The sequence below is a fragment of the Tenrec ecaudatus genome, chromosome 15, assembly GCF_050624435.1.
Source record: "Tenrec ecaudatus isolate mTenEca1 chromosome 15, mTenEca1.hap1, whole genome shotgun sequence".
NCBI classification, from domain to species: Eukaryota; Metazoa; Chordata; class Mammalia; order Afrosoricida; family Tenrecidae; genus Tenrec; species Tenrec ecaudatus.
This window is the reverse complement of record NC_134544.1, coordinates 69,502,744-69,521,368: the sequence shown is the minus strand read 5'-3', so window position 1 is coordinate 69,521,368 and position 18,625 is coordinate 69,502,744. Positions and strand designations below refer to the sequence as shown.

Below are 18,625 nucleotides of genomic sequence, written 5' to 3'. Positions count from 1 at the left end.
GAATACTTTCTTTTATTAAATTGGCACTCTATGATGCTCACTCTCCCGACATAGCTGCTGAAGCCAAAGTGGGTGAACAAGTAAATGTGGTGAAGAAAACTGATGGTGCCCAGCTATCAAAAGAGATAGTGACTGGGGTCTTAAAGGCTAGAAGATAAACAAGCGGCCATCAAGCTCAGAAGCAACAAAGTCCACATGGAAGAACACACCAGCCTGGGTCATCGAGTGGTCCCGAAGGGATCAGTTATCAGGCATCAAAGAACAATTAATCATCATATCATTGGCTGCACACCTCCATGATAGGATTGCTGAAGACAAATGGGTGCATAAGCAAATGTGGCGAAGAAAGCGGATCGTGCCCGGCTATCAAAAGAGATAATGTCTGGGATCCTAACGGCTTGAAGGTGAACAAGCAGCCATGTAGCTCAGAAGCAAAAAAGCCCACATGGAAGAAGCACACCAGCCAATGCGATCACGAGGTGCCCAAGGGACCAGGTATAAGGCATCATGCAAAAAAAAAAAAGAATATATGTATATATATATATATATACCATATTGAATGACGGGGGAAGTGCAAAGTGGAGACCCAAGGCCCAAGTGTCGGCCACTGGAGATCCCCTCATAGAGGGGTTAGGAGAGGAGATCGGTCAGTCAGGGTGGAAGGTAGTACCGATGAAGAACACAGCTTTCCCCCAGATCCTGGATGCTTCCTCCCCACAACTACCATGATCAAAATTCTACCTTGCAGGGCTGGATAGGACAGAGGTTGTACACTGGTACATATGAGGGCTAGAGGCACAGGGAATCCAGGGTGGATACCTTCAGGACCAAGGGTGTGAGGGGCAATGCTGGGAGAGTATAGGGTGAGTGGGTTGGAAAGGGGGAACTGATTACAAGGATCCACATGTGACCTCCTCCCTGGGAGAGGGACGGCAGAGAAGGGGGGGAAGGGAGACTCCGGATAGGGCAAGATATGACAAAATAACGATGTATAAATTACCAAGGGCACATGAGGGCGGGGGGAGCGAGGAGGGAGGGGAAAAAAAAGAAAAAAAAAGAGGACCTGATGCAAAGGGCTTAAGTGGAGAGCAAATGCTTTGAGAATGATTGGAGCAGGGAATGTATGGATGTGCTTTATACAATTGATGTAATGTATACGTATGGATTGTGATAAGAGTTGTATGAGCCCCTAATAAAACGTTTAAAAAAAAAGAAAATTGTGAGAGCTGAAAATTAACAGAATGACTTAATTTTTCTGAGTCCTGCAAATTTTGCATATTCAAAAAGGTGGTTTCTCATGTTATAGTTAAAAATTCAACCTCATTTTATAGTTTAGAGTTTTCCTTCTTTGAAAGAATGCCAGGTCCCATAGGTTCTGGAATGTGTGCACATGCACGCATGTGTGCCTGGCTTAGTTTTTGATGTCCCTGAGCATTATAATGGTTACCATGGATAGATGTTCATGGAGAGATTCAAAGTTTCTGTCTACTCAGAGTCTCCGGGAAGAAAGCCTTTGAGAAACCAGTCACTGAAACCCCTCTGCAACATCCCTGTGCAATGACACACATGGAGTCTGCAGGAGTTGGTGTGGGTTTGATGGCATCTGTTTGGCTGGGTTAATTTCTAGGGGTGGGGGAGAATCCTGGTTTCATTTCCTACTCTCAAAGCTGGCAGTTCAACTACACCAGCAGATCTGTATAAGAAAAACGAGGCTGGTTGTTCCTGTATAGATTTTGAATCTCAGATACCTACATAGGAACACTATGAGTGAGAATTGACATTGTGGCAGTGAGTTTGCTTTTTGGGGTTAAAGACAAGGAAGGTTTGTAGGTGGCACACACCGCTTGAACTAGACTGTTCCACTAAGGGTTGATGGATTAAATTCAGCCTGCATTATGTGGAAGACAGGACTGGAGATCTATTTCCACAAATGATACTCCAGAAATGCTATGAGCTGTTCTGCTCTGTAACACATGAAGTTGCCATGAGATGGAATTAACATGACATGGAACCTAACCAAAGGGAAAACAAACATGATGAAAGCATATTCATGTCTATGGACAAACATTGGTTTTATGTTGAAAATATGACTAAATCAGAAACGCAAAATAATTTTCATTAAGAATCACCATGCCCATAGTGAAAAACATGTAAGCCTACTGAGAATTTGACCTATCTAAATTACTTAGTGAATAAGTCCTACTGCTACAGTAAATGTATGGCAACTCCACGAAATGTAAGCAGTTGTATCCCATGATGTGGCAATCTGGTTACATATTAATTATAGCCTAGAAACCACAAGGAAAAGTTTAAGGTCCTATGGCATCACAAACAGTGCACCAGAGTGCACCTGAGAACAATAAAGCAGCGAATAAAACAAGCCTTTTAACAAGAGTACTTGGATAAAGGGTTAGAACAATTAAGTATTTCCATGCCGTGGGAGATAGAAAATGGTAACTTTATTTTCAATAAGATGATATCTTACTATATATAAGAATTATATATTTGAATGTCACCTTGTATTAGGAATAATTGTGACCCAATATTTTTAAAATTAGGAGTTAACCTTAGTAGGACACAATTCTTACACAGTCAAATCAAATAAATTGAAGAAGAAACAGTTAACAAATGAAATAAATACATCAAAAGGATTAAATCAATTTATATAATTAGAATTGGGTTCTATGAAACATTGTCTGTACCCACTAGGATAACTGATAAATGAACGCTTTAAATACTATGTAACTGTGAAAAGAACTCAAAACAACCAAAAAAGTGCTTACTTTGAAGGCATGTGTCACTAAAAGATAATATTAATGCACAAAACCAAAACTCACTGTCATCGAGTCACTTCTGACTGCCTCTGAATTTTCAAAACGGAAACTCTTTACAGTTGAAGAAAAGCTATTCTTTCTCCAGATTGATACACAAAATGACCTGAAAACAAAATATTTTCTGGATTCTGCAAATCAAAGGATGATAAAGGAAACCAAAATTCCCTGTTAATAAAAAGAGTGGACATTAAATCTGGGTCAGCAATGATCTACGAGTCACCAGGGAAGATAAGGGGGTGGTGGCACGGGTAGAAGAGCGCAGTGATAAAGAGGTGAGCCATTAACACAACCAATGTCTGAGCTGAGGTGCTCTTCACACTCCAAGTGGAAAGGTGCAGCATCAGCAGAGACAAAACCCAGGAGCTCTAGTAGAGATTAAAGTCTTAGCACCCCAGTTAGTAAAGGGCTGTGGATGGCAGTGCATGCCTAACGTCCATTTGAAGGGCATCCCTGTTAGGTTTCTCTCTCCGGTCTAAATCTCAGCCTCGGTCCTTAGCTCCACGCGAGAAAGATTTCATGCCAAAGCCGGGCTTGTGATCCAAGTGAATTTAATGAAAGTTCAAAGAAGCATCAGGTTTACGCGGCACCCATAGGATTCCTTTGACCATGCGGCCTGGCAGAGACTGCTCCGGGACACGCAAGGATCTCTCTCCTCCCAAAAGACCACCAGACCACCCAAACAAGACAAGACCAAGAGACCAGGCGCCCAAGAGACCCTCTCCCTTCTGGTCCCTGCCTTTCCAAGGGTTCCCGGGGGAGGTGTGGTGAACGACCCCAGGTCGATCCCATTGGCTGAATTGCAATCACCCAGCCCAGGTGGGCTGATCCAGGTGTAACGCCCATCCAAGCCCACCAGCGGGTAAATCCAGCTTTTGTCTTTGCTGGCTCTCCTGGGCATGCGTAATGGACTTCCCAATTCCCTAGGCTAAGCTACCTAACATCCCCATAGATTAAATCCTCCACCGAATTATTTCTGATTATTAATAAATGTTCTCTTTAAATTTTATTTGAGATTGGAGTCCCTTTTGCAGTCTGAAACAGAGCACAAGCTAGTTTCCGATGGGCAGAAATGACTAAGGAAGCACACGCAGTCAAGATCTGTTTTAGATGAAAAAGGAGACCCCATTTTAAATATAGTTTAAAGAGAATATTTTTTTAAATGTTAAGAGACAAAGACAAAGTAAAGACACAAACAAATCATGTATCTGGAAGAGGGAAGCGACCAACAAGAGGTTGAAATGGCTTCCCAGGTTCACAATTGAGATGTGAATTAAAGAGGTTGTAGGGGTGGGGCAGGGCAAAGGAAACTGCCACAAAAGCATGATTGGTGATCAATGAATACATCACAATGACAGACACTTCCATCCTTAGATAGCGGGCTTACAAGATGGGTCCAGGGCCTCCTGACCGATGCAGTCAGGGCAAGGCTGATTGGACTTGGCTCCTGTCCAGGAGAGCCCCTAAACCATTTGGTGACCTCCATCAAGGACACACATGCAGGCAAACATCCAAGAGACACTGCCCCTCCCTGGGCTGCCTGGAGAGTTGAAGGTAATCCACTCTCAAAAGTCCTCTGCCTGAGGGCCAGATTACCTACAGCCTTGCTTCCTGGGCAGAACACACTCAGTGGAGGTTTACTCGATGTGAGGACTTAAACTGTGCGGGGTTTGGGGCTGTGACTGCTATGGCACCCTTTTGCAAAGCAAGGTGCTGGGAAGTTAAACTCTAATACAGACCACAGTCATCATGGGGTGGCCTGATAACTGCAAGGCTGGCCGCTCCTTTCGGTAAAGGCCACTCTGGGGTCCCTTGCTCTCATGCCTGACACCTGACATGGAGGGAACGGACACCAGACAAGAAACTACACCCAATCGGGCCTTTCTGGCTTGAGAGGTGAGGGTGCATGAGGGGTTCTGGGCAGGATAAAGGAGGCAGAGTATTCCCATGCGTGAATGCTCTGAGGCCTGTACCCAGCTCAGAAAGGATTTAAATGGAAATGTCCCAGGGGATCATGGCGTCCTGGAACAGGGGCCGACAGGGTGCGGGAATTGTAATGTCCTCAGGAACCAAGACACAGCTGGGGACGTCACCCTGCAGGGGCCTCCATTCATGGAATCCACATGGAAACATAGAGACTCACCTATGCTTGTGGGAAGCTCACTCTGAACCTTCTCAGTCAGAGGAAGTAGGTTCAACAGGAAATTGCATCACCTAGGTAGGGGGTGGGGTGGAGTCTGCCCTAAGGGGTGTGACCTGGAAGAGATGGGGAGGGAGGGGCCAAGAGGTGAGCTTCAGCACCTGGAGTGGCAACTGATTCATTCTTAGTTGCATAGTCTGGAAGCTCTGCTGAAACCTGTTCATTTTGGGTGACCCTGCCTGCATTTGAAACACAACAACACACAAGCCATGGCAGAAAGACAAGCTGACAGAAAGTGGTGGGTGGAGAGCAGGCATCCCAACTGGGAATATCCCCAAGAGACACTCCCATTGCATGGATTACAGAGACATACCTGATAGCACCTGATGCCATCTGCTCCACTTGACCATGCCTCTCCTGGCACCATATGACTTCCTCATGAACTCCTCCAATCACGCAAGTCAAAGAGGCCTAAGCCTTGTAGACTCAAGAGCCACAACGGAAAGACCCTTTACAAAACTTCATCCTCAGACACTGATTTCAGGCTCTGCTCCCTATGCTAGACCACCCAGACTCCAGCCTCCTTTTCCCAGGTGCATGCTCAGGTGAGCATCTAGATTAGAGATTCCTGAAAATGCCACAGTTGTCTTCTGCTCCTCCTTGTCCCCCTCCACCTCTGTATCGATCTCCTCATTGCTAAAGATGTATTCCCCCCAGTCTGTGGGTTTTGTATTACTCTTTTGAAGAAAACTTTCTGCGTGCATAACAGTGTCTTATTTCCAGCAAGTTCCAATCATCTAATTGTCCTTCACCAACAGTGTTTCCTTTAATACATTTGTTGTGTTGAGGTCTCTCCCTTCTGTTTCCATATTATTGAGTGTTTTTATCAGGAATGGGTGTTGGATATTGTCATATATCTTTTCTACATCTATTAACATGATCAAAGGGTTCTTATTCTTTTCCCTGTTTATGTAGTCGGTTACATTAATATTTTTTCTAATGTTGAAACATCCTTGCATCCCTGATAATAATCCCACTCAGTCAAGGTGAAATATGAACTCAAAGGCAGGGATAGGTGCTCTCTAACTCAATCAATCCCATTTCCACAAACCTGCACATAAACTATTAGGGTATATGATGTAATCATTCTCCTCAATTAATTAGAGTCATGAAATCATCAAATTTGTTACTGTGTTGTTAAAACACCAGTATAATATATCCCGTTGTAGAGTGTATTTTTAAATGCTTTTACCCCACATTCTCTGCAGTTGTAAAATAAAAAAAATTTTCTCATGCAGATCTACAGTTGTTCAATATTGTCCTTAACTCTTGATTAATCTTGCAGTTATATATTTTAAAACCATGATTATATGTTTTCAACAACTGTTCTGAATGATTATTAAGTTAATGCTTATTTTTAAAAGAAATATTCTAACATTTTAGTACTTATTGTACTTAGAGCCAGTGTACAATGGAAGTTGTTATTGTTTGGTGTCATTAAGTGAGTTCTAAATCATAGTGACCCTGTGTACCACAGGAAGAAACACTGGCCTGTACTATACCATCTTCATAATTGTTCGTATATTTGAGCCCGTTGTTTGCCTTTGTCAATCTAAAACGTTTTCTTCTTGTTTGCTGCCCCTCTACTTTACCAAGCACCAGTTTTAATGTGATGTTACTATTGTATTTACCTCCAGTTTTCAAATACACAAACACACTAAGGTTTTACGTATATGAATAAGAACATATATTCAAAAGGACAATAAAGTCAGACCTGTCATATGAATTCTGGACTCATAGAACCATAGAGAGCAGAGTAAAAGCTCCTTAGGCTTTTGTGTTTTTCCATTTTATAGAACGTACTGTTTCATCTTTACCATAGCAGGTACTGTCCTTATAAACAATAGTCCAAAACTAGACCGATGATGTAGTAGTTTATTTTCTCAGTCTCAGACATGCATAAGCACCACATGGAAGTTAGAGTGTACTTCAGTATCTTAAGAGATGAAAAAAATATTCAGTTTGGACAACAGAAAAGGGGTGAAGGGAGATGACGGACAGGGCAAGGTATGACAAAACAATAATTTATAAATTATTGAGGGTTCATGAGGGAAGGGGGAGTGGAGAGGGAGGGGGAAAAAAAAGAAGACCTGATGCATAGGGCTTAAGTGGAGAGCAAATGCTTTGAAAATGATGAGGGCAAAGAATGTACAGATGTGCTTTACAAAATTGATGTATGGATTGTGATAAGAGTTGTATGAGTCCCTAATAAAATGTTTAAAAAGAAAAAAAGAAAATATTCAGTTTGTTTTGTGTAACATTAAAATTGTGTTGCGATGGTAGAAGTATATTGCTTATTCTTTTACGTGGCCCTGAGCACACCTTGTACCATGTGGATATTCAGTGTCACATAGGGAAGTTGGTGCCTTTAGCTCAGTCAGTTCTGTCTATGAGGTATGTGACTTTGATCATACATCTGATAATAATCTAAACGTTTGTCAGGATAAGAATCTGGGTGTTTGCGGGTTTTTTCCCCACTAAGACCTCCACATTTTATTATTTCCAATTCATCGCAATCCCTTCCTGTATGGTCAGTGTAATGAAGAACAAACTTTCAAATAATGTTGGTGGGAATGATGTCATATTAATCTCTGCCATATCAAGTAAGATTCTTATTTTCCTGAATGTCTATGCAGCTTAATGAAGCCTTAACTCCTGCCTGTTTTTTCACTTATGTGTTTCCGGATCACACCCATGACTACTCTCCTCCCTTTCCGGGTCACGCTGAGACGGGCCGGAAGTGGCGGTGTCCTAGCCGGAAGTGAGTGTCATACCGTGGGTCCTACTTGCTCTGCCTGGTGTGTGGTGCCAGAGAAGCGCCTGCAACCTGAGCACTGTGTAGTCTGCGCGCCCAGGTGAGGGGACGCGCGGTGACCAGTTTGGGGTGACCCTGGTGCACACAGCAGCCTGGCTGCGTGCAAGCGCCCTGCTTCCCCCTCCCCCGCTCCGTCAGCGCCCCTCGCATGGTGAGATGTGGGAGGGTGTCCCAGGGGCTGCTTCCATCCCCCAGTTTTGGGATTGGTTGGGGTTCCTAGGGAGAATTCCTGTTGGAGAAAGTAGGATCCCAGACTGGGGCTTTGGGCGTCGGGGTTCCGGATTCATTGCGGGAACTTTGCGTGTCTCCCCCGCTCCATGGTTTCCTTTCACACAGCGGTGGCTCCTCCCTGAAACTCCTAGAACGTCTTCCGCTCACAGGTGAGCCCCGGGTCTGTGGCTTCTCTCACCACGAAGTGACTGCTGTTCAGGAAGCGAGTGGCTGCAGCTGGAGCACAAAACGTTAGGGCTTCCTCCGGAGGTTTGCCCAGTCTGCTCCCCTGGGCGGTGCCTTCTCTGGGAGCGGGGAAGGGGAGGGGGAGGGGTGCACCCGGTAGTCCAGAAACGCCCTAGCTCATTCTTCACAGCTTGTAGGGCGGCAGTGGGGAGCGCGCTCAGCCATGAGGGTGTTGAAGTGATAATCCAGCGCACCCACCGCGCATTGAGGTGTGATTGGCATTCCCAGGTTGTGGGGTAAGTCCAGGACTGGGACCTCAAGGGAGGTGACCCAGGTTGGTGGCTACCAGTCAACCGTATGGCAGGTGGCAAGTAAAAGGAGAAAGAGACCGGCCCAGCTGTACAAAGATGGGGTTCGGTGAGCAGGAACTCAACCAAAAAGAGGGCCAGTCTTTCTTTGGGAAGGCATATAAGTCTCCAAAGAAGGGCAAGACCCTTCAAGTACGGAAGACCCCCCGTTCCCACATACACTCTTAAAAAATTTTGCATGTTATTTAATTTTTAAAAAACCCTGTTTGTGTTTAACAGAAAAAAGCTGGAGGAAAGCTTCTTAGTGGAGGACAGACAGCTGGAGGAAAGGTTTCTTTAAGAGGGACAGGAGGAAATTGCCACCAGTAATTGTTTTTCATGCAGAGAAAGTAGCCAGTAAAAGACATCCAGGCAATTGAACTGGATCCATTATTTCTGCAAATCTGTTAGTGTGGGGGAGTGTGGGAGCTGCTCCTGCCTATTGCCCAAAGGGATATTTCTGTTTCTGCTGCCTCTGAAGAAGTAGCTTGTCCGATGTTTAGATTTATGCCGACTCCATTTTAACTGTGTATTCCCACCTGGAGTCATTTTATCCCTGCTCTAATGAAAATTCCGAGTGTGTTGCTTGGTTTGTAGGGTACTTTTGGTTTGGTTTTGGTTTTGAGTAAGCGCTTTTAGGAAAATTTCCAGCTTTACCGAAGCCATGAGCTAGATCCGGGAGTTGAAGGAGGCTGTAGAGTTGCTCAAGGAGACCATCCAGGTGGGGTGTGGCTCTGCTAGTGAGGGACTGAGGGGCTGGCCTGGTGCTCCACACCACTCCTTGAACACATGCTGGCATGACAAGAGGCAGCGCTCCCATGAAAACTCACTGGCAGCTATTCTGACCCAGCGACCCTATGGATAGGGTAGAACTGCCTGTGGGGGTTTCCCAGACTGTAACTCTACACAGGAGTAGGAAGCCTCTTTTTCCAGCCAGTAGTTTCCAGCTGATGGCTTTGTGGTTAGAAGTACAGCATGTAACCCACCAGACACCGGGACACCTGATCTCTACTGTAGTCTTAATTCTCCACCCAATCTAGCTCTTCTAGGAAAGCTCATCCCCAAGCCACATGGGACTTCCTACAGTCCCCTGGCCAGGGGGAAGTTCTGTTCAAGTCCTTGCCTGAGTTTGGAGGGTGATTCATTTGCAGAGAACAGCTCTTGTTCATTCCGTGAAGGTTCACACTGTACTTTCTAGATCCCAGCTCCTGTGCAGAGGCAAAAGCCCACCAGCATGTCTGTGTAGGCTGATAGGCCCTACCGTCAGAATTGAGATCAAATTCTAGTGCTTCTATTCATTAGCTGATTTCCTTGGGAAAGTATTTGAGCCTCTAGTGGTTCGTCTCTGAAGCGGGCCAGATATTTGTGGGTTAAGCGACTCAGTGCAGGTCTGGCATGCCGTCAGTGGCTGCTGATATGATCCGTGCTGCAGAGACATGCACACACATCCTAATGATGCTGGACCACGTGGAAAGGAGGCCACGGGACACTTACAGCTGAGGATGAAAGTCCAGGAACATTGCTGGGGCCTGTCCTCCCTTTCAAGTGCCTCAGGGACACAGGCATTTGAAAGGACATGAAAAAAGAGCTGGACACAGGCCAGCCAGGTCCTGGTGCTAACTAGCCTCCCAGAACTCATCCTCCTTCTTGATGAGCACAGGGAACCTTTGGCGGGAGTTGAGCAGAGCAGTGACATGACCATGGCAGCATGATGTATATCACTGGGGCTTCAGTGTGGAGCCTGGTGCAGGTATTTGGAGAAAGGGTGCAGGTGTGGCTGCAGGGAGAGCAGGTAAGAGGTTGGGATAGTTCAGAAAGGAGGTGTGGCTGTGACATAGGGATTGTGGTGGGGGCTGACGGGAAATATCGGAGCTATTTTGCGTTGGGGGCAGATGATAGAGGGGGGTGGCTGGCAGGATTTGGTAGCATACAGGGTCAAGAAATAAAGCCGACTCTTAGCTTTGTGATGTAGGCAAAGCTTGGGGACCTGGATGAGGATCAGGAGGCAGGATGTGGGCATCTATGCAGGCATTTGCATTCCTTACCTGAGTCAGGACCCCAGGAATAACTTGCTACGTTGACTGGCAGTTACTGAACTGGCTGGGTCTTTTCCCTCTGTGTTGCAGCAAGGTCCAACCTGATAAGCTCTCCCGAGATGTCCAAGCAGCCAGACTACAACCCGGGGAACATTGAGAATAAAGCAGAACCCGCTGTAGACCTGCTTCTCAATTACCTGCAAGGTGAGGCTGGTTGCAAGGGGGTGTGGGGTGTCGGGGCAGGGGAGTGGGTCGGAGTTCTGCTGGCTCCTGAACAACTACAGGTGTTGACAGCTGTTGCTTGAGTGAGTATGGGACCTGGGGGACACCACTCACCCCAGTGGACCATGTCATTCCAGCTTTCAAGAAGGCCCTGGACCTGGTCATGCAGGTGCAAAAGCAGACCAACAAAGGAACCAGAAGCAAGAAAAAGCCCCAGTGATGACTCTAACAAATCTGCTAAGAATGGAAGTTTCCCACAAACTTTTTGAAGCCCCCTTGTATCTATCTCACAACTTTTGCCTGTTCAGTTATTTACAGGTTTAAGCCTTATTAACAGCTATTATAAAAATCTGTTTGAAAGCTAACATTCCATGATCCTTGTCATTTTCCCATCACCTCTACCCTCCACCCCCCACTTTCTGCAACTGACCCTGTTAACCACCAGTAACCTTTGACATGTCACTCGGGGGAAGTTCTGTTCCAGTCCCTGCCTGAGTGTGGAGGGTGGTTCCTGTGCAGAGACCTGCTCTTGTTCATTCCGTGAAGGTTCACACTGTCCTTTCTAGATCCAGCTCCTGTGTAGACACAAAAGCCCTCCAGCATGTCTGTGTAGGCTGATAGGCCCTACCATCCGAATTGAAATCAAATTCTAGTTTTTCTATTCATTAGCTGATTTCCTTGGGAAAGTCTTTGAGCCTCATTGAGCCCCTAGTGTTTCGTCCCTAAAGTGGGCCAGATGTTTGTGGGTTAAGTGATTCAGTGCAGGTCTGGCAGGCAATCAGTGGCTGCTGATGCGATCCTTGCTTCAGAGAGACATGCAAACACATCCTAATGATGCTGGACCAAGTGGAAATGACACGGGACACTTACAGCTGAGGATGAAAGTCCAGGAAAATTGTTGGGGCCTGTCCTCCCTTTCAGATGCCTCAGGGACACAGGCATTTGAAAGGACAAGAAGAAGGAGCTGGGCACAGGTCAGCTGGGTTCTGGTGCTAACCAGCCTCCCAGAACTGATATCCAGCTTCCTGATGAAGGCGGGGAACTTTTGGAGGGAGTTGAGTGGAGCAGTGACATGGTCATAGCAATATTAGGTATATCACTGGGGCTTCGGTGTGGAGCCTGGTGCAGATACTTGGAGAAAGAGTGCAGGTGTGGATGCAGGGAGAGCAGTGGGGAGGTTGTGGGTATAGTTCAAGAATGTGGCTGTGCACAGGGATTGTAGTGGAGGCTGATGGGAGATATCAGAGCCATTTTGGTTTGGGGCAGATGGGGGTGGAGGTGGCTGTCAGGACTTGGTAGCATATAAGGTGAAAAAATGATGAATTTTTAATACTTTGTCTTCCTGAGCTGCCCTTTGAAATTATCAGTTCAACTTTATTAACTCTATCATTTCTTCCATTTGCCTTAGCTACTTTAAGTAATGAGCAATTTCAATGTCTCTTCTGATATCCACTTTGATTTTTTTCTTGCTTTTCTGTGTTTAATGACCTTTTGCTTCCTTCACATATGATGTTCTTAATATCGCCCCTCCTCCCCCAGGTAATTAGTGTTCATTTCATTAAATGTTACCTAAATTCAGATTGGATAGCCATAAAATATATTTTAGCTCTTGTAGACTTGTTTTAATATTTTTCAGTTTCAAACAATTTACAGAAATTTCAGACTAAATGTATAATAGAGTTATATAGTTTATGTTTAACATACTTATATCTTTAGAGTACTGACTAACTTCTTGACTAATTTTTAATTTGTGGAGTTTTAGTTGTTGACTTATAGCATTTATGTATTCTGAATACAAGATTATTAGGTATCATGAATAGTTACTGATGTAGGTTGCCTTTTTCAAATTCTTGATTGTGTCTTTCCAATTATAAGGGACTTTAATTTTGATGAAGTTCAACTTATGTTGAACTTGGGCTGCTTATGTTTAAGATGTCATAATTGCTTAAAATGCAAGATATCTTAAGAAACCATTCCCTAATCCAGGGTCACAGACATTTATATATATGTTTTCTATTAAGGGTTTTAGGATTTGGCTCTTACATTTAGGTCTTAAGATCTATTTTGAGTTAGTGTTTGCATAAAGTGCAAGGTGGCAGTCAAAACCCATTCTTTTTTCCTGTATCTAGTTGTTTCGACAGCATTTGCTGAAATCACAGTAACTTCTCTGCACTCTTTTTGAATCATTTAGCTATGTATGTATGAGGTTGAATTTTTAGACTCTCAATTATATTCCATCAATACGTTATCTTTATGTCACTACTACACAGTATAATTACTATAGCTTTTTAGTAAGTTTTCATATCAGGCAATGAGCATTCTCCACCTAGATTTTATTGTTTCTCCAGATTATTTTGGCTATACTAAAACTGTCACATGTCCATAGAAATTTTAGAATCAGCTTGTCATTTTCTGGAAAAGCAAACCTTGAGAGGAATGAGGTTGAATCTGTAGATGAGTTGTAGAATATTGCCTCTGGATAACAATCAGTCTACCAAGCCATGAAAACGTCAGCTTTGTACATGGCTCATTATTTGCTCAGATCTCAGTTTAAATGTTTAGCCTTCTCACATCTTATGCAAAGTTCACTCCTGCTCCACTATAGTACGTTATTTATAAACTTGACATTTATTACCGTCTAAATAGTTTGGCTTGCTTGGTAGAGTTTATGCTTCAAGTAAGTCTTTTATTCTAAAGATTCTCTAGGGCCAAACATAATGCCTACTAACAATAATTGTTCTTAATTTTTGTCGGCCCCAGTTTGTGCTGAGAGTGTGCAGATGGAGTGTTGTGGAGCGGAAATACCGCAAGAAATATGCTTGAGGGAAGTGGGTTTTCGGCACCCCCATAGAAGCATGCAATTAGTGGATGATGGTTCCGGAGGAGTCCAGTCCCCCAGAGCATCTCTCTGCTGGGAGAGCAACTTTCTGGAGAGGTCTCAGATACACCAGAAAATTTTTCTGGCAGGTCCCGGACTCAGAGAATCGTTCTGTTTTGGTCTGGACCCCAAACAGCATCATTCTGGCAGGGTCATGGATCCCTCAGAGCATCATTCCAGCAGGATCCCAGAACCCTAAAACATCATTCCACCGATGCTTCCAGTGCTTCATCAATTTGTTGAAACTTTTGAAATTGAATTCAGTCAATGCTTGGCAACTGGTTTTGGCGAATTCCGTCAGTGCAGCTTGAATATCTTCCATTAGTACTATTGGTGCTTGTTTATATCCTTCCTCTTGAAATGGTGGAATGCCAACTAGTTCTTCTTGGGAGAGTAATGTGTATTCTTTCCATCTTCACTTGATGCTTCCTGGATCGTTCAATATTTTCCCCATAGAATATTTCAATATAGCTCCTTCAAGCTTGGATTTGTTTTCTTCAGTTAATTGAAGATGTAGTGCATATGTTCTTTCATTTTGGTTTTCTCACTCTAGGTATCTGCACATTTCATTGTAATACTTCTCCAGATCCTTTCTGAAAGTTTCTGTTCAGCTCTTTGGCTCCATTTCATATGAAGTGCCTTAGATACTCCATGATTGAAAGCACTTTTCAGAGTCTCTTCTGACATCCAGTTTGATCCTTTCTTTCCTGTCTCTTCAGTGATCTTTTGCTTTCTTCATGTTCTCGGTGATATCCCACGACTCATCAGGTGTCCTGTCCTTGGTGTTTAGTGAGTCAAATCTGCTCCTGACACCTTAATATTCAGGTGAGATAAACTCAAGGTTGTATTTGGCTCCCGGGGGCTTGTTTTAATTTTCTTCAGCTTGAATCTTAACTTAGCTATGAGCAGTTGATGGCATGTTACACAGTTGACTCCCGGACTGAGTTTAGCTGCTGACATTTAGCTTCTCTATCTTGTCTTCCCACTGTTGTAGTCAGTTTGATTCCTGTGTATGCCCACTCCAGGTATTTGCTATGAAGAAGTTGTTAGTCTTGTAAAATTCTATCGTGATCTCCAGATTTATTTTTATCACCAAGACCATATTTTCCAATTATTGTTTCTTCCTCTTTGTTTCCAACTTTTGAATTCCAATCACCAATAATTATCCATGAATTCAGATTGTGTTTGATCAATTTCAGACTGAAGATGATGATAAAATTCATCAGTTTCTTCATTAGCTGTAGTGGTTGATGCATCGATTTACATAACCGTATTGACTGGATTTTCTTTTATGCAGAGAGAAGTACAATAGCATTGTACTTCAAGTAGATCTTGAAATGTTCTTTAGGAAGATGAATGTGATTCCTCTTGAATGTGTCATTCCCAGCATAGCAAACTGTTTGACTGTCTGATTCAAAATGGCAGATATCAGTCCGTTTCAGCTCACTAATACCTAGCACATTGATCTTCATGAGTTCCATGTAATATTTTATGAGTTCTGGTTTTTCTGTATTAGTACTTCATAATTCTGAGTTTCAGTGATTAGATCATTGTCGCTGTTTCTTCTCATATTGAGACATCCTCTATCAGCAAATGAAGGTCTCAACGGACTTATTCCATCCACGTCATTATGATCAACTCTGCTTTGAGCTGGCAGCTCTTCCCTGACCATATTTTGAGTGCCTTCTATCCTGAGAAAGAGCCCTGGTGGTATAGTAGTTATTCATTGGTCTATGAACTACTAATTAGCATTTCAAAACCATCACTGTTTTTTGGGAGAAAGACAGGGCTTTCTACTCCCTTAAAGAGTTACAGTCTGGGAAACACAGGGACATTTCTGTCCTTTCCTGTAGGGTCACTAAGAGTTGACATCGACTCACTGGCAGTGAGTGTTCTGAACTGAGGTCTTATTTCTGGCACTATATATGACAGAGTTCTGTTGCTATTCGTGAGGTGGCAGTGACTAATTCTCCACAAGTGGACAGCCTAGTTCTTTTTCATATGAACTGCTTTCAGGAATCACCTAGCTCGCACGTCAGAAGTTTAATTGATTTGGACTGTGGTATGGTCCACTGGGTTTTTTTTACAGCTCCGTTATAAGTGATTATGCTCGTTAACCAGGCTTGAGAACCACTCCAAAATGAGTCAGTTCTCCCAACCCCAATATTCACCAAAAGCAAAGAGAACATATCACATGCACCCAAATATTCAAACAGGAGATGGCATTACCTCCCTGAGAAGCCCACTGTGGTGGCTAAATGGTCTCATTTCCAGACTCCCCCCGAACCACCTACATGCAAAAAAGTATTTTATAAGCCCCTTCTTTGCCAAAATGACCTTTGTTGGATCATTTCTCTATATTTGAATCGAGACCAAGATCATTCACCTTCTTATTTGTTAGACGTCCAGGAAACACAGGACTTCTGTTACAATTCCTGGAGATAGCTCTCACAGAGGCAAGAATGAAACATTGTGCCTGTGTTCCCATGTTTTAAAGACTGTGTATCAGGACACGATGACACACTTAGAACTGCGATTTCAGAATACAGTACATTATTCCATTAAAAATAAACAACCACAATCATATTGTGTCAGTCTGGGTACATTGGAGAAACAAGTCCACAGAAACATGTATAAGAGAGTTTTATTTAAAAGGTTAATGCACATCAAGAAAACATCCCAACCCAGTGCTGCCCAGGCCAACAAGTCCAATATTAGCCCATACATCCGACACCAACCCATAAAGTCCTCCATCTCACAAAACACACGCAATATTGCTGACTGAGGAGGAAAGCAGAATCAGTGAGCTAGTAAGCATCTCAGCACTGGCAGGGGTCTCCACATGGCTTCACCAGCACCCAGGGCTGCAACAGGGTAGGCCTATGTGGCTTCTCCTCAGGGATGTCTTTCAGGAATGAGCCTTGCCAGTTGAAGAAGGGAACTGGCTAAGGCAACTGCATCGTGGTCCAACCATCAGAAAGCAAGAAACCCGAGAATTAGATTGGTGAGGCTCACGGAGCCATTTATCCCTCCATGCTTCAATTAAGCCCACATGTGTCAGCCAGGTTGGCATAATAAACTTTATCATACCAACTAGAAATTTTTCACCAGTAATTTTTATGTGTCGTAAAACATTGTGGACACCAGCAAGGGATTCTTTTTTATAACTTAACTATCAATAAAATAAGTCAAAACCTGTATGCTTTTCCCAAGACAGGATTTCACAAGAAGAATGAAGCATATGTGGGAACTGGCCATGTGTTAGGAAAGCTTGAAAGGGACAGAATCCTTTAATCATAACAGTAAGGACGCTTAGGTGAACTTGCCCGGACTTCCACAGTCAATAAGTACCAAGCCTGAGATTTCATCCTCATTGTGAGTCCAGATGAACCAATCTTGCCACTAATACCTGCAGGCGTGGGAGTTAAAACCACACCATCATCAACAAGTCAATTCTAACTATTGGGACCCTCTAAGACAGACTTAGAAGTGACCCCTGGTGTTTCTGGAGCCTGCAAGTCAGTGTTCCCCAAAGTGAGTAAAAGCGCTCCCCTGAGGTGGAGGTTGGGATCACTGGAATGATGCAGGGAGGTTGCAACAGCAGATACCTACACTTTATCCCAGGTTATGGGCGATACTACAGAAGTTTTCTATTACCAGAGAAGTGCTGAGTGAGTATTATTTTTCTGTAAAGGGCTAGTTAACCAAATAAGTTTGGGAACCTATGAAATTCTTTTTGTCAAAAGATAGTCTCATTGTTCTCCCACAGAGCAGCTGGTGGCATTGAACTGGTGACCTTGTGTTTATCAGCCCAATACATAATACACTACACCATCGGGGTTCCTTAAGTAGCAGCTAGTTAGCCCAAAGTCAAACAACCAGTTGCCGTCCAGGGGATTCCAAATCTCAGAGACCCACGTGTGACAGAGGAAAGATACTCTTGGGGTTTTCAGTGGTCATATTTTTGAAGTACGATGCCAGGACTTTCTTCAGGGTGTTGTTGCTTGTGAATTTAAACTGTCAATCTCTTGATCAGTCACGGGCATGCACTGCTCCATCCAAGGACTCCAGTTAGGAGAAAAATAAGAACACAACTCAAACAAACTCTCTGCCCTGCACTCAAGGCTGACTCAAAGCAACCCTTTAGGACAGGCTAGAACTTCCCCTGTGGGTTTCTGGGACTGTCTCTATTCACTGGATTAGAAAGCCTCGTCTTTCTCCTGAGGAGCAGCTGATGATTTTGAACTGCTGACCTGTAGTTAGCAGCACAACACATAGCCACTCTGCCACCAAGGCTATTCAGGATGATTATGAGGTAGGCGAGAGCATGGCAATTTTCAGGGAATATAAGAGATCATTGTGACGAGCTTTGATTCTGAGATGGAGAGGGAAGGCTTTGACATAAAATGGTTTTCTCTTTCGAATGAATGTTCTAGTTATAACATGGGAAGTAGGTCATGGGAAGCCAGAGTATGTGTGGAGGACGCCCTGATGGCACTACATTAAGTAGTTCTCAGCCGCTAACTGAAAGCAGTGCTGTGGAAGAAAGACCTGGCCATTCATTCCTGCAGAGACAATAGCCTGGGAAACCCTGTGGGGCAGCTTTGCCCTACCACACGGCTCTACCGTGAGTTGGAATCTGACTGATGCACTACAACAAGACTATGCATGGAGGAGAGGTAATAGCTTGAGCTTTTTGTGTTTTAACTGTTTTATTGACATAATTCACACATACTCCTTTATTCTACTCATATATTTAGCTTCTTATTTCCCCCAAACCTCCCTGTCATGGTGTGAATAACCAGTATTCCAAATGTATGATGAAGTTTTGAACACAAGGATGTGTCTCATTGTACCCCCGCACAGCTAAAGACATAGAGTTGCCATAATTCTACGTCTC

The 18,625-nt window shown here is 43.8% G+C and overlaps 1 long non-coding RNA gene across 1 annotated transcript; it reads left to right on the top strand.

Moving 5' to 3' along the window:
• The first annotated feature begins 7,768 nt into the window (after positions 1-7,768).
• LOC142427373 (uncharacterized) lies at positions 7,769-11,212 on the top strand. Its single transcript, XR_012780034.1, has 3 exons — positions 7,769-7,886; positions 10,716-10,829; positions 10,985-11,212. It is a non-coding gene; the product is annotated as an uncharacterized LOC142427373 (long non-coding RNA).
• Positions 11,213-18,625: the final 7,413 nt, after the last annotated feature.